Source organism: Schistocerca americana, chromosome 8 (assembly GCF_021461395.2).
Source record: "Schistocerca americana isolate TAMUIC-IGC-003095 chromosome 8, iqSchAmer2.1, whole genome shotgun sequence".
Taxonomy (NCBI): domain Eukaryota; kingdom Metazoa; phylum Arthropoda; class Insecta; order Orthoptera; family Acrididae; genus Schistocerca; species Schistocerca americana.
The window spans coordinates 92,835,242-92,851,880 of record NC_060126.1 but is presented as its reverse complement, the minus strand read 5'-3'; positions in this window follow the sequence as shown (position 1 = coordinate 92,851,880).

Below are 16,639 nucleotides of genomic sequence, written 5' to 3'. Positions count from 1 at the left end.
CGGAGATAGTAAATTTGTAATTGACACGCCAGCAACGGCCATACCTGTGTACAGACCATTGTAATGTGAATCAAAAAATTATAATTTTATCAAACACGTTTACCGGAACGGTAGAAAATGGAAAAAACACATTAATTGAAACAAATATAGTCGGAAACGTAAGAAATAGAGATGCGAACGTGGATACACAGGTAAGAGGTAGACCTAAAAGTGGGAGGGATACAATATGGGTGCGCAATTCGTGTGTCTACGTGAATACATTTATGTTAACTTGTATTTATCTACACGCCTCTACATTCATAAAGATACAATTACTCACATAAGACTTCCCTACATGTGTTGCCAATTCATATCGAATGCAACGATTCTTACACTAAAGGTCTTTACGAGGGCTTACATCTATCTAAAAACAATGTAACGTCAACGTATCAGAAATAATAGAAAATTCGTAATTCTCATTAACTTGCTATCAGCGTTTTTACTTCGCTTCATAAGATGCAATATCAAATTCTGTTTAGACGCCACAAACTCCCGTAAATGCAGTACAACAAGAATCACATGCAACTAATGGCGAAGGAATAAAAAGATAAATAAAGGTGACGAATCGCTTTGTGTCGCTGGAAAAAGTGTAATATCGCTGGACGGTAACCAAAAAACGTTCGCCGCATCGTATCTCGATCTGCTACATGCTGGGCAACTGCTTAAGTTGTAATGTCATTCGTTACAATATCAAATGTCGTACTCGCATAACACGACGTACAGGACATATGTAGCTTTTACACACGTAAGTCTGAGCCGAAATGGAAATTTGGCTTACCATCGTTCGCACAAGAGCACTCGGCTCGCAAGGCATCGCATCGGCAATCTTGAGCCAACTGACAGGGATCGTTTCCCCGGAAATGAATTTACCGATCGTCAACTGTCTTCATTTGTTGCGTGCGCAATGACGTAACGTGGGTGCTATGTGCATCCGATTCAGCGAGTAGGCACGTCATATAGGGAACTGGTTTCGCATCTGCTAGAACAATGTTCTGATGTGGAACGTTAGCACGAGATAGTTATTTCACTGAATGCCTTGTTTTATCAGTTTTTGTATATATTTTTGTGTTTCTACTTTTGATTCAATATATGAATGAGCAACATTACTTTGATATTGTATTACAAGAAATGTGTCTAGCGAATATAGTGATTCAGGATACTAATGCACCAGCATTGTCCGCCGAATGGTGTGGTACCGAAATGTAACTTATTGATTTCATTAGTCGTAATAAGTAGACCACCTAAATTCTCAAATCGCTTTGACAAAACTTGCCTCCTAGATATGGAGGAACCGAAACCAATCATTGGAAATCATTCGCTTGCTAAACATTTAACAGTTAAAAATATTAGTGGAGGGAAATACAATCTATGGGTGTTGTGCTTGCTAGTAAAACGTGCATATTATCAAAATATTTGGAAAATGTAAGAAAATAAAATCACTCAGACAACATTGTTCCACTCCATATGCTTACTATGGAGACAAGGTTTTACTTTATCGTAATACGGACAGTATTATGCAAGTTATACTTACACAGGGAGGTAGCGTTGCTCACGTCCGTAGGTTTAACCTCAAAATACCCTACACGTGCCTCCTGGCTGGTGCTAATTGAGCAACAGTGATTACAGGCAGCCAGACTATCCATAGGATCTCCTGGCAATGACATATCAACTAAATAGCAGAAACAGTTCTTTTCAGAGCTCATTAACAAGAAACATTGGATCAACTATCAGACTCCTTCAACCGAATATCGAAAGCATTAGCAGGGCAAAGTGTGACTACCTGTCAAAATTTTTGCCGGACAACAATATCGATGTCGTCGCCATTCAAGACACTCGTGTTTCCAGCGAAGAAATATTCCGAACCCGAGGTCGAATTCCTGGATATTCTGCACTTGGTGTAACTTACCACGAGGTGTATGGAATTGCTACGTATGTCCGTAACAACATAAACGAAGCTTCGCTGATTTCTGTAAGTGTGGAGGCAGATATACATACAGTTGTCGTACAGTTGCACGGCATTACTATTACAAATGTTTACAAACCACCCAAAACAACATGGCCCGATTTTGTCCTACACACAGCAGAACATCCTGCAATTTACATAGGAGACTTCAATAGTCACCATGAACTTTGGAAGTACTCTCAAAATGATGAAAATGGGAGCATGCTTGCAGAATGGATCGAAGAGAATAATCTTCATCTAGTGTTTGATGCCAAAGATGAAGGCACTTTCAGGTCAGGTGCTTGGGACAAGGATTCAAATCCTGACTTATGCTTTGTTAGCTGCAACGAAACTGGCTTTCCCATCAACACCACAAGGAAAGTGATAGATGCCTTTCCTCACAGCCAACACAGACCTGTAATAATACAAATTGGCTGCACTGTTCCTGTCATACGATCAACTCCGCATGCTCGATGGAATTTCCAGAAAGCCGACTGGATGAAGTTTTCAACGGAACTGGATAAGACCATTCGATGGATACCTCCATCACATAATAACTATCAACGCTTCATTGGTGCAGTAACAGCAACAGCTAAAAAGTGTATGCCAAGAGGATACCGAAAAGAATATGTTCCAGGATGGAATGAGGAAAGTGAAACACTGTACCAATACTTCCAGCAAAGTGGTGACCCAGAGATAGCTACGGAACTATTGTCCAGCTTGGACATGTCTCGGAGGCAGAAATGGGCAGAAACAGTCAAAACTATGGACTTTACCCACTCGAGCAGGAAAGCATGGAGTCTTCTGAGAAAACTGGGAGGAAGTGCACCAGCATGCAGAAAAATTTCCGAAGTAACACCAGACCAAATTGCTTCCCACATCATTACCACCTCAAGAGTACCTCCTGACAAGGAACATACAAGACATATCAGACGACAGCTTCGTGACCTTAAAAAGAAGGCATCTCCCTCATCTGAGTATACCCATCCCTTCACAGTTTCAGACATTGACTCTGGACTGAAGGACCTCAAACCTCTTAAGGCACCTGGATTCGATGGTATCCACCCATAATTCCTGATCCATATGGGAGGAAAAGCTAAGAAATGGCTGGCAGAATTCTTCACTGACATCCTGCTGACTGGTCAACTTCCATCTGAGTTTAAAAAGGTGAAGATAATATCTGTTCTGAAACCTGGCAAACCCAGCAACAGGGTAGAAAACTATCGCCCCATTTCCCTACTCAGCTGCTGCTACAAGCTTTTTGAAAGGCTAATATATAACAGAATAAGTAGCGCTATCTTAGAGAACGTTCCAGTTGATCAGGCAGGCTTCAGACCAGGGCGTAGCTGCTACGACCAAGTATTGACTCTCACATCCTTCATAGAGTCAGGATACCAAATGAAGCAGAAAACATCTGTGGCATTTGTTGATCTAACTGCCGCCTTCGACACAGTGTGGAGGGAAGGCCTTATCTACAAATTTCTCCGCATCATACCCTGCAGAACAATGGCTCGACTGATTAACAGCATGCTAAGTGATCGGAAGTTCCAGGTAATCACTGGAAGCAACATAAGTAAGGAGAGGAAGCTGAACAACGGATTGCCTCAAGGATCAGTTCTCTCACCCTTACTGTTCAACCTATATCTATCTGATCTACCTGACACTTCGTCCAGAAAATACTGCTATGCCGATGACCTGGCTCTAGCCGTCAAACACCAGGAAATGAAGACAACAGAAGAGATTTTAGCCAATGACCTGTCTGCATTAGACAATTACTTCAAAATCTGGAGACTCCAACCCAGTGTGAGTAAAACAGAAGTGTGTTGCTTCCATCTAAATAACCAGTTGGCGAACGTAAAAAAGGAGGTAAGTTTCAGAGGCAGAATTCTTCATCACAACTGGAACCCAAAATATCTTGGTGTCATCCTGGATCGTACACTATGCTTCAAACAACACCTTCTTAACTTAGCTCAAAAGCTGAGGACTCGAAACAACATCCTCCATAAGCTATGCGGAACTACCTGGGGATCTTCAGCAACCACCCTGCGAACTTCAGCTCTGGGCTTGGTATACTCAAGTGCTGAGTATTGTGCACCTGTTTGGATGAATAGTCATCATACAAGGCTTGTTGATACCCAGCTGAATACGACAATGCGCATAATATCTGGCACAATCAGATCTACTCCAGTTTATTGGCTTCCACTGTTAAGCGGTATAATGCCTCCTGATCTACGCAGATGTACTGCCCTTATGAGAGAATTCCACAAGATCTCCAGGAATTCTAACCTACCCGTGCATAGCGACCTGCCACTTTTTAATCGCAAGAGACTGAAATCAAGTCATCCAACTCTGTGCGATGCTGCTGACATGGTTGCTAAGAACTTCAAACCTCTTGAAGAATGGAAAGGTCGGTGGGAAGCAGTGACAGATGTGCACCTGCATAACATCTTCTCAGGTGCTAAACTTCCAAGTGGATTCGACTTACCACGCAAGACGTGGTCTACTCTCAACAGAATCCGTACCAGCCATGGGCGATGCAGGGATGCTCTCTTTAAGTGGAAGAAGCTGCCTGATCCAGCTTGTGACTACAGGGCTCCATACCAGACTGTTCACCACATTGTCAGTGAATGCAGGATTCGAGCCTATCACGGCGCCAAAGAGGACTTCCTGCTAGCAACTCCAGATGCAGTGCGCTGGATTGAAGGACTGGATATTCAGTTGTAAAGACAAACTTAAGTTTCTTGTGTGTCGATATGTACATATGTATATGTAATTTCATGATATGTCTGTATTAGCCATACGCTAAATAAAAAATATACTTACACAAAGAAAGAAAAGCACATTAAAAGTACTCTTAGTGAGATGCTGAACATATCATTATGCTAAGATACACATCCCGGCGTTTGGAATTGTCCGTACAGTTTGCTGTATCTGTCGACACTGAAGATATGTGAGAATAGACTATGGCAAATTTTGGAAAACAACGAGTTGTGCACGTTAAGTTAACAGTACACTTTCTACTATAAAATTTTGAATGCCAGACACAATCACAACATGACACTTTTGTGCTGCTCATTAAAGAACGTGATTTCACTTTCTGCTAAATGTTGTGATTATTTTCATCACTGAATAGATACTTCGTATTACTTAATGACAAGTATAGGTGCAGGTGACATATAAGAGTATCAGACCATCACACTTTCCTCCCAACAATAAACCTTCGCACTCCCACACATTCCCCTCCTCTTCCCCACCCTCCATCCATCATCCTACATTCCTTGTAAACTGTGATACTTGGTGCAATCTGAATATACTTCTGTTTTACGTAAATCCCTTTGGTGAATGGATTTAGCAAAAAAGCTTACCGCTGCTAGAGAATGGTAAGACACCGATCACTGGAGTGTTCCATGCGTCCCAAAACAATTACAAAGGCTGGAGGCTGCTCTCGGACACGTCCACTTCTCTCAGGACATTATTTCACCGTAGCACTTGTTTAAATGAAAAATTTTGGGTCTCACAAATAGAGAACAACTAATAAACATGAAGATAAGGCATCTCACAGCTGATATGACTGAAAACCTTGCAACTCATTCAGAAATCGAAATATGGTAAAACAACGGTCTTGATGATATGAAAGACAAAATGCATTGCTTGCATAAGTTTTCCCACTCTGCTTGGCACCTAGATGACACACTTACCGCTACAGCGTGTCACTCGTGTCCTCTTCAACATTTACTTTAGTAGCTCAGTGTCACGGCCACAAGCGTCAGTTCGGCTCCACTGCTTTATAGTATGATACCTCACAAAATGATGCACAGACGGCGACAATATAGACGAGAAGCTGGTGTTGCAACGTGTGGATAATATCCTGGTGCAGCTAATCTGGGCAGTCAAAGTGCCACAGCTGTTAACAGTACGTACTGAAAGGTTTCAGCTGAAGTTTCGCTTGAAATAATTAATTGTTGTATAATATTCTTCTCAATTACCCGTTTATTGCCTTTTTTTAGTTCAGTTAAAATGGTAGAAGCTTTGCTTGTTCTTCATACCCAGTATCCGCATTTATCTTATCCGCTGATTTAATCGTCAGAACAAAAGCAGATCAAGTCAGAATACTTGATACAGGAAACTGATAGCGAAAGTCTGACTCTACAACCAATACAGATAATTTATCGCTGTGACAACATATCAGTTCCTGTTGGAGCACTTAATCAAATGTCGAAATGTGTGTGAATTCCTAAGGGACCAAACTGCTGAGATCATTGTTCCCCAGTCTTAGACATTACTGAAGTTACTTTAAACTAAGAACACACACACACCCATGCCCGAGGGAGGACTCCAATAACCGGCGGGAGCGGCCGCGCAGTCCGTGACATGCCGCCTCAAACCGCAGGGCCACTCCGCGCAGCCACTTACCCCAACTACTGAATGTTAAGTACACACTGCAGCAACCAGAAAACAATGACTGAACAGTCGTGAGGGACGTAGAATGGTTTACTGAATTAGCTGAAAATGGTGGACAACGCTTTATGAGTCTCGCAATCTCCTGCGTTTAGCCAGATGTGGTGATTAGGTTCTGGGAGACAACACTTCGTTCCAGGTCCGTGGTGCCATTGTCACGGATGATGAAATACGATCAGATTTTTAACACCACTGTCATACTTGGCCCAAGACTGTGCCAAATGTGGTAGAGAGGCGTACTCCCTCCGTCTTCAGGCCACGAGTGGCCTACCGGGGCCATCCGACCGCCGTCTCAACCTCAGAGGAGGATGCGGATACGAAGGGGCGTGGGTCAGCATACCGTTCTCCCGGCCGTTATGATGGTATGCTTGACCGAAGCCGCTACTATTCGGTCGAGTAGCTCCTCAGTTGGCATCACGAGGCAGAGTGCATCCCGAAAAATAGCAACAGCGCATGGTGGGCTGGATGGTCAGCAATCCAAGTGCAGACCACGCCCAACAGCGCTTAACTTCGGTGATCTCACGGGAACCTGTGTATCCACTGCGGCAAGGCCGTTGCCACGTGGTACAGATGTGTAGTACTGGAAAACAACATTTTCTGGTGACCGCAAATTCCATTGATTATAGTTAGATTTTAGTACACTAAATTCATTCACACACAGAGAAAATTCAACTAAGTGAGCTCTTAGGCAAGGGAAATAGTAGGTGCATTTCTTTTTTAAATCTGATCCTTCACGCATGCCACCTATTGTTTGTTAGATTTCGTGCGCGAATACTGTCACCCGTTGACTGTCAAAAAGAGATTTTAGTTACCCCACAGTAAAGATTTTGAGTTACTATTCAGTATGTGACCAAAAAAAATTCAGTGTGGAGTAAATTAAATTCTGATGTGATGCAGTTAATTAATCATTTATAATAATGTTCTCTAGAAAATGGAAACACTATTCCAATCACATTGAAGATACTTCAGTGTTTTCTGCTTCGATTTTCATTGTTGTCGTCAGCAGTCCACGAATTATATTGTTTTTTTTTTCTTAACGGAGTAATACATGTATTTTACATGACATCTTTGTGTATCTCCTAATTGATTCATATGTTGGGAAAATTCACAAAACATTTGTCTGTAATGACGTTTGGAGAAGCGGAAGGGTGAAAGTACCCGATTTTTCAAAACAAAGAATCCGTTACTTGGCGTACTCGCATTTTCAAACGACTCTTATTTAAAGACAAAGAGTTCACGATTCCAGAATTTGTTAATATGCATTTCAGTTAGATATATGCATTCAAGCAAAAAAAAAAAAAATGGTGATGGTGAAGTGGAGCTGCCGGCATTACAATTTGCAACCCAGAACGTCGCTCACTGAGCCACACGCGTCATTACGACTCACAAGCGGACACTGTTATATCTAATAATGGCTGATATTTTCGAAGTCGCTTTTTTTCCTTCCTGTGACAAAAAATCTATCGACGTGGTATGTTACGCAGGATATTCAAATAAAAAGTTTCGAGAGTTTATGGAGGCTTTAATACGCATAAGGTCGGAAACAAATTTACTATAAACATTCATCGTAATTTTCACATGGTGCATTCTGTGTTGTGGCACACCATTATACTTCTGTAACTAGTTTCTGTGTCTGTGACTGGATTACAGCTCCGAATAGAAGTCTACTACTCAAGACGGGACAGGGCAGGTATGGTCTTCTGCTACGGGAAAGCAGACGGAAGCAGCATAAGGACATGTAATCCCTATGTTGCAAACTAACGACGACGCCATATACCAACTGCAAAGATGTTTCGTATCCCGATGTAGTGTCTTTCGGAAACGGGGTCCTTTGTACTAAGAGCACAGGATCATGGCTGACCTGAAAAAGCTTCCCCAAATGATATGAAACAATGGTTATTAGAACATGTGTAGGACAACACTCCAACGAATGAAGTGGAAGGTATTCACAAGTGTGTTGTCTGGTGTTGTCTGGAGAGCCATGAACAGTAACTCTGTCCCTGACGTATGGAGCGAGTCCAGGCTCTGCTGACAAACGAGCGACATGCCAGGTGGGAGTTCCGAAAGTCGTTTCTCCAAACGAGTGCTCATGATCAGTAGTTAACAGGGCAAGTGTTGTTTGCTGATCAGGTAAGCTTCTGGAGAGACGGTATTCTAATTTTCCGTTATATACATATACTGGCTGAAAGTAACTTGGACACACATCGAGAGAGACAACACCGGCACACTTTTAGTATCCGTATTTCAACAAGTGCCAAATGGGACAAGCCACGTTCTACAGAACAATTTTGCTGTTGCTAAATACAGTCAGTTCTATCAGACCCCGTTACTTGTGTTACTGTAGGATTTGTCATTATATGAAAGACTGAAATCTAACTACATCCATGATGGGGCAGCGACCTATTTTCAACTCTGAGTGAGGCTGCACATAGCCCAAGTCTTTTAGGAGTGATGCATTGGTCTGCAGTAGCCAACAACTTGATCAACCCATTCTCCTGAACTTGACTCTGTGGATAGGCTTTAGGGCCAAGTAAAGACCTTGGTGTATGCAGTCCCCAGAATGATGTGTGTACAGTATGACAATGCGTGTTTACTGCCTGTGACATAATCCCAGAACAACTAGGGGTGTGCCAAACAATGGGTTATTCCATGAGACCTTGGGTGGATGACAGTGCTACAATGGCTGCCAGTAGCGTTGGGCACATGTTGTGATGACTAGTGCATGACCATTGTAATAGTTGACAGTAGTACTACTAAACCATATATCCGAAGAAAGGCATTACGAGCACTGTTTATAGGAAGTTTTGCCTTCCCTTGTTACTTACTACATGCTCTCTGTAAATACAGAAATCTTTCTAACATACAGAGTGTGGATTGAAATCGTTTGCCAAGACGATTATTTCAGCGAGTGGAGATTCATTTATAGGAAATACTCCAGAAGCAACCAACTACAAATGTGAAAAACGTGTGGTAACAAATTCACTCGGAGATGGTGTGTAATGCATTCAGATACATGAAGTTTCAGGTCACCCACTTCCTTCTGATTGGACTTTTCAGAAAACATCTAGGAGGCAAAAACTTTACACCAAGGCAAATATTAAGTTTATATACACTCTTCATCACAAAAAATCAAACTTCCGATTTCAAACATTAGTGAAGGAATCCTCCGCCCAACTAACCTATGCAGCAGGTAGCTTCGAAATGGGTTGGAGTTTTATATGCTGTTTTGGTCATTGTCGTTCTATATAGTTTTCTACCCATGTGGTCTACAAAAAAAGCATGGAATTATATCACATGCATTGACCCATAGACTCACAGTTGCCATTTTATATAGTTTTCTACCCATGTGGTCTACATAAAAAGTGTTGAATTACATTACAAGCATTGACCCACAGACTCACAGTAAGGGAGAAAATCTAAATGGACGGAGGTTGCCGCTCACCATACATTAAAAAAAACACTGGAGTGGGGAGGGGTTAGGAAGGAGGGGCAGACAGCCATTCAGAAAGGACTCTCTGAGCAGTGGTCTGTTTTAATTTCAGTGCTTCCTTCTCTCCCTGTCCTCTTTTTCAGAACAGTGATTATGATAAGGTGGGGCAGTATTAACATTATGTGTCGTCTTACTTCATTCATGTAACGCAGTCAAATATTGTCGACTGACAGCAACACTACATGCTAGTGCTGTATAAAATTTTTCATTACACAATAGAAAGAAGAGGGAACACAGAACGTAATCAGACACTAATGTACAAATGTGAATGTACATGATATTATTTAAACGAATATTTCAGAAAGTATTTCATGAAATAGTGTGTTAGATTTTCTGGGTGTGGTGAAAGTAGACAACTCCTAATTATCCATCCATATCAAGCCTATTAAGAACATTCAAAATGACCAAGTCATCTTATTTTATTTTCAGTTTAACAATGTATAGAAATGGGCCTACCAGTCAAATGCAGGAAACAAAAGCCTGTAAGTGGAATAGAATGTGATACTTCTATTTGTTATTAGTTAACAATACAGATCAGTAACTGTACAATTAAGTTTTAAATTAAAGAGCACAAATAAAAAGCACATACAGATTAGCTGGATGCAGAAATTGAAAGTAGCATTCATTATACATATGTGTCAGTTAACAGTGTGTTTAAATGCCCAAAAGCATGCTCGTAGCACGAAATCAAAGACTTCTGAAAAAGTATCAGGAAAAAAGATGGTGTTAACACTTAATCCTCATAACTAAACTATGTAAAGAAATCTTATACAAGTGCTGAAATTACCTGTTGTTATCAAAACTAAGCGTAAACCAGTGATATGGACCATGGATTTTTGTTAAAGAACCTTTATGTGCACTGAACGATGGAGATAGAATAAATAAATGTTTCTATCCTGGCCAGAAAACTGAATGGAAAGCATAGAGAACATTTAGCTAGTAGAGAAGCCTCTTGCAGATGAAGCACATTAAACACCGCAGTTGCAAAACGCTGTATAAAATACTATTACTTGTTTACATTAACGATAGCACAGAATGTACCACATAAGATAATACAAGTGTGTTCACATTTTAATTACTGCTAAATATCGAGATACACACAATATTTGTACCTGTGATAGTACACAAATTGACAACAATTAGCAAAGCTACTTATAGGAACGGAAAAAACATGAACTTCAGGATAACAATGAAGCATAAACTTGAAAACTCAACACAAATTAGACATTCGTAAACTGAGTCCCAAATATAAAATTTTTTGCTGTGTATCTTGATGTAATTGTTCAGTCTAGAAAAAGTATCAAAACTACACGCAAAGGAAAACATTTTCAGACGGAACCTCGGTCTTCTCCATACTGCTGTTTTCTTCAGCTGCGCGTCCGGCCATCCTGATTTAGGTTTTCCGTGATTTCCCTACATCACTTCAGGCAAATGCTGGGATGGTTCCTTCGCAAGGGCACGGCCGATTTCCTTCCCCATCCTTCCTTAATCCGAGCTTGTGCTCCGTCTCTAATGACCTCGTTGTCGACGGGACGTTAAACACTAATCTCCTCCTCCTCCTCCTCCTCCTCCTCCTCTTCTTCAGCTGCCTCTGCTGAGGTGTTACTACACTCATTTTCTTCTGTGGGATGATGATGGCATAGTTAGGGTTTCTTCCTTTTAGGCTTTGTAGCTACTCGAAAAAAATTACTGGTGTGGCCTTGGACTTGTGTTTCATCGAGCCATTGACACTCACTTTCTCCACCTGGTCATCAGTGAAATCATTCTACAATAAAGAAGGGAAAGAAAACATTTGTATAATGATATCATAAATACATGTATAGGCACGACTAAACTGAAGAGAGAAAGAAAGAGCAAGACAAAATCTGAAAAGACAGTAAAGATAAACTGATGAACGACTTGTCAAATCATGTGGTATCACTAACTGCATGTCACTCAGTGAGGTGTTTGCAGCTCAGAAGAGTCTGTCCACATTCGATACATCGCCCTATTTTTATTCCGTGTTTAATAAGGTGTGCTATAAAATATTGCACACAATCAAATATACATGCTATACATGCCAAATGTCACGTCTCACAGTACCATATATAGCGCAATTCGTGTTATAAGCTGCTGGAAAACAAAAATCACTTACTTCACATAGATAAGAATACCTCGTCCGTTTCATAAGGCTGCTCAGTGACTTCTAGCACCTCTGTTCACAGAAATTCTCCACTGCTTCCATCTTTCCTCATTCTGCAAATATACTAGCACACAAACTCCACCTTCTCCCAAGGAGAAGATGAGGAAGCAGCACAAAGTGGCGGCAGAATGAACAACAAATCGTCAAATACATATGGCACAAGTGAATATCGCAGTTGCTTAAAAACTGTACCGAATTCACCACAAAACTCATTCTTGTTTGTACTCGTGTTGAAGCTCGCAGATCTAACACCTGTGCAAAAAGGTGTCTGAATTAAGTTGAAACATATATACAGAGAATAGCAACGTTTGTAACTCTGATTGTTTCCGTTAGTCTCCAAAACAATAATCAAATCTCGGAAAGCGATACGATGTAAGGGAGAGAGAGAGAGAGAGAGAGAGAGATACCGATGACAGATAATGGCGTCGCAGCTGATCAACCAATCACGCGCGATTTCGCCTAAGGCCACTCTCTCCCTGCATACAGGCTCTCTAAAGACGCCTGTTGAGATTCAGATGTCTTACATAATTACGTTATACGCACTTCTCGTTCAGTAGTTCTTATGAGCTTGCGTGGTTCTGGAATTCATACCATTACAGCGATGTGCTACAAGCTCAGCTGTAACCTGAGGCATAACAGCGATCCTCTCAACAGTGATTGTCATTTAAGTATCTCCATGGGCATATTTCTTCACCAGCTTCAGTATTAACAAACGCAAACAAAGAGCTTGTGAAGATAACAGCTCACACTAGCAATGCACACTGGGCAGAATGTTTCTGACTGACTAGGAAAGTTCACTACACAAAGTCAGTGCACCGGAATAGAGCAGCTAGGTGATACAGTTGTAAGTGCGAAGTCACACCGTTAACATATTACTAGCAGCCCTCAAATGTAACTGCCTTAGTGGATCGTAACTCCAAGGTCTTTGCTGCGTAGAGAGTGTAAACAGGAAGTTTATTTTGTTATGATAACTAATTTATCGAAGGTTATCTTCGAACAAGGATTCAGATTGTTACGATCTTCAACTGCCTTATGAGTGATGCTATGGTTGTCATTTTATTACATCAGCCATTAGAGGTTGTATAGCATTTAGTGTTAAACGTGTTGTTTATGGGAAAAATGTTGATTGAAATCTTCATAAAAAAACATAAAGCATGGCTCATTTACACACGCTGATTACGATCTTAAGCCCTTAACTTATAGGTACTTTCCTGGCATCTGTACAGTTTTTATGGCAGGTACACAGTGTTTTGTATGCAAGGATATTCTTAAACCACGTGTGCAATGATACAGGCTGTAAACAGAGATAGAAACCCCGAATAACTAAAACTCAATTCATATCATTTTAACTACTGATTCATTCCTGATAAGAAACAGGTTATTGACAGAGATCGAGAAGTCAGCTGCCTGTAGAGACATTTGAAAAATGCACCCAGTGAAATTTGTACCCAATATGTCTGTCAACTACTTGCTCAGTGTGTCACAACCAACTTGCTACACGAGTCCTACTCCACCCCCAACTTGCGTCCTCAGTGGGGTGCTTTGTGGACCTGTTCGAGACGCGTAGACGCCGCCGTGAAAATGAGCCTCAGCGTAAACAAAATTCTCTTTTATGATGTTCATCTATATGACTACTCTGAACTTCACACTTAAGTGCTCGGCAGAGGGTTTATCGAACCACTCTCATACTATTTTTCTGCCATTCTGACGTCGAAAAGTGTGTGGAGGTGGGGTTGGGCGGGGGGGGGGGGGGGGGGGGGTTCGGGGGCTAGAGGAACACCAAAGTGTCAGTCCTGGTTTCTATTATACTATTATGATGATAATTTCTCACTATGTGGGTGGACGTCAACTAAATGTTTACGTAACTGGAGAGCAAATTTGGAGACTAAGTTGGTGGAAGGTCTCGCTGCATCAAGAAACGCCTTTGTTTCAATGACTGCCAGTCCAGTTCATGTATCATATCCCAGGCACTCTGTTCCCTGTTTCACGACGAGACAAAACCTGCTGCCGTTACTTGAATTTTGTTGATGTCCTCCACCAATGCTATCTGGTAAGGATCCCACAATGCACAGCAAGATTTTGGCAGAGGACGTACATTCTTAGTATAAGTCTTCTCGTCAGCGTATTTGTTGCATCTTCTGACTGTTTCGCCAATTAACTGCAGTCTTAGATTTGACTATCCCACAACGCCATCTACGTGATCGGTCCAATGTAGTTTGTTCATAACTTTTATTCCTAGATACTTTGTGCAATAGGCAACATTTAGATTTGTGTGAGTCATCTTGTAACTGAAATTTAACAAATCCCTTTTAGTACTCATGTGAACGGTCTCACACGTTTGATGTTTTAGGGTCATTTTTCACTTTTCACACTGTATTGTCTAAAGAACTTTGCAATTGGTTTTGGTATTCCGATGACTTTACTAAACGAAAAACAAGCTCAGATGACTGCTCAGATTATCTCCTAAATATTGAATCTCTGTTGAGTTGCTGGTGTGGAGGAATCTAACAATAAGAAAAACAAATCAGTCTCAATTGGCACAATATGACGTTGTTGAATTCTGTTTGTATACCATTTATTTAATCAGTTTGTAGAAGACGTGGATCCTGCTCTCCCCACTTGTGAATTGGTGGGAAAAAGGCTGGAGAGAAAGGTGCTGACTTAATTTTTGGTGGGAAAAATAGCCCACTCTGTTTGCACCACCCTATCAAATTAATCCTTTCACAATTTTCAAGAGTCAAATAAATCAATTAAAACACTCATGGTCACGCTACAAAGTTTCATCTTCGTAATAAAACGTATTTTTAATGTTTGAAAGACACATATACATTATGCAAATCAAGTAATTAAATTTAAGCCTAAAATAGAACACAGAGCTAAACATATCCACTGATGTTTGGGAACACAAGGAACACCCTCCATGGACTGCCAGACACTCTTCTCCACCAGAAAGCTTCCACCTTACACTAAACACACGTGGCGTAAAATACATCTGATGGAACACACTCGAGATCACGAAGTGCACACCATCCGCCGACTCCAGCAGTGCCAGGGGCCGTGGCTGTGCTGGCCGGGAGAATGCTCGAGATCTGCAGGTGTGTTGGCCGTGCCGGCAGTTGCCTCTCTGTTCGACTCCCGGTGTCCACACGCCAACCGTCCACAGCAGTCAATGGACTGAGGGACTATCAGGGTAACTGCTCACCTGTCATCCAACCAGTTTACATTGGAGGAATAATCGTCCAAATCAAACAACGCCATATTGTACAGATTTAGGATTTTCAACAGAGAAGAAGGTCCATTTTATATGCTCATATTTTTGCGGAACGATTCAAAGAAGAATGAAGTGGACAGTTGCTGTGAACAGAAGTGGTATAAATCAGTCAGGAGCCTTATGAAACTGTCAAAGTCTTATTATCCATATGAAGTAAGCAACTTTTGTTTTCCAATAGCATATTAGAGAAGTTGCTGCATGCGTGTTATTGTGAGAAGTGAAATTTGGCTTGTAAACCGATTGTGTGCAATTTTTGTTGCCCACATTATCATATTGATTCTGATTTCCATGTAACAATCAAAGAATTCACACAACACGAATGTTTGGTTCTGTAAATGCTCAAGCAGCATACCAGTTAGTTTGCTATTTTGACACTCAAGAGAGTGCTACGAGGGACGCCGCTGGACTTGTCCCACACATGCGGCCAAGAGCCGATTAACTTAAGAACGTCTCTTTGTACCGGCCAGTTGCACGAGGGTATGCCGCATCTTCAGGTCCGCCACTGACCGCATACAGGCCTCGCTAACTCCTAACACACTGCGAGGCCAGCAGACGTGGATTGCGCACGGAACTCCAACTGCAGTTCCACCCTGACATACACTTCACAGGTTAAAAAATTCACTGTGCTTAAACCGAGACGGGCAGGTTGTCCAACCACCTTCAACTTCTCACAGGAAATGTAGATTCTTCGCTTTTGAATGTGTTATTTTAGAAGCCACAAGAAAACGGAGCATAGATCAGTTTTCACATCGTTAACTTACCGTTAGTTGTTGTCAAAACCTTGTACAACAACATAGCATAGATTATACATCATCTATGTATTATCTCATCGGGTAGAAGAAACTCTTACTATCAACCTGATATCTGCTACGTTCTGCATTACAGCTCTGGAATATAACACTCATTTTTTGCTCATGACAGAGTGCTAAGAGCATGCTCCATCTCTGCTCAAGGATGCCTTCTCACTTTTGAACTCTCTTGAGGTATCCAACTGCCTCAGTATCTAGGAAATCTATTACGTTATTGAAATAGCAGCACCGACTTGTTGTAAATATCTAGTTAATATTCCACGTTACTTCATAAATTTGGTAATATAGCAGATCTTATTTCGATGCCCGTCTCTCTCTGTGTAGGTGGGAGATGGTTACACCTGACTACAGCTCCAAATCTCTAACCATATCTATGGCACTCTTGCCCTCACTTGCACCAGGCCATTGGCTGCAACTAATATCAAATTGATTGGATAAATGATTACAC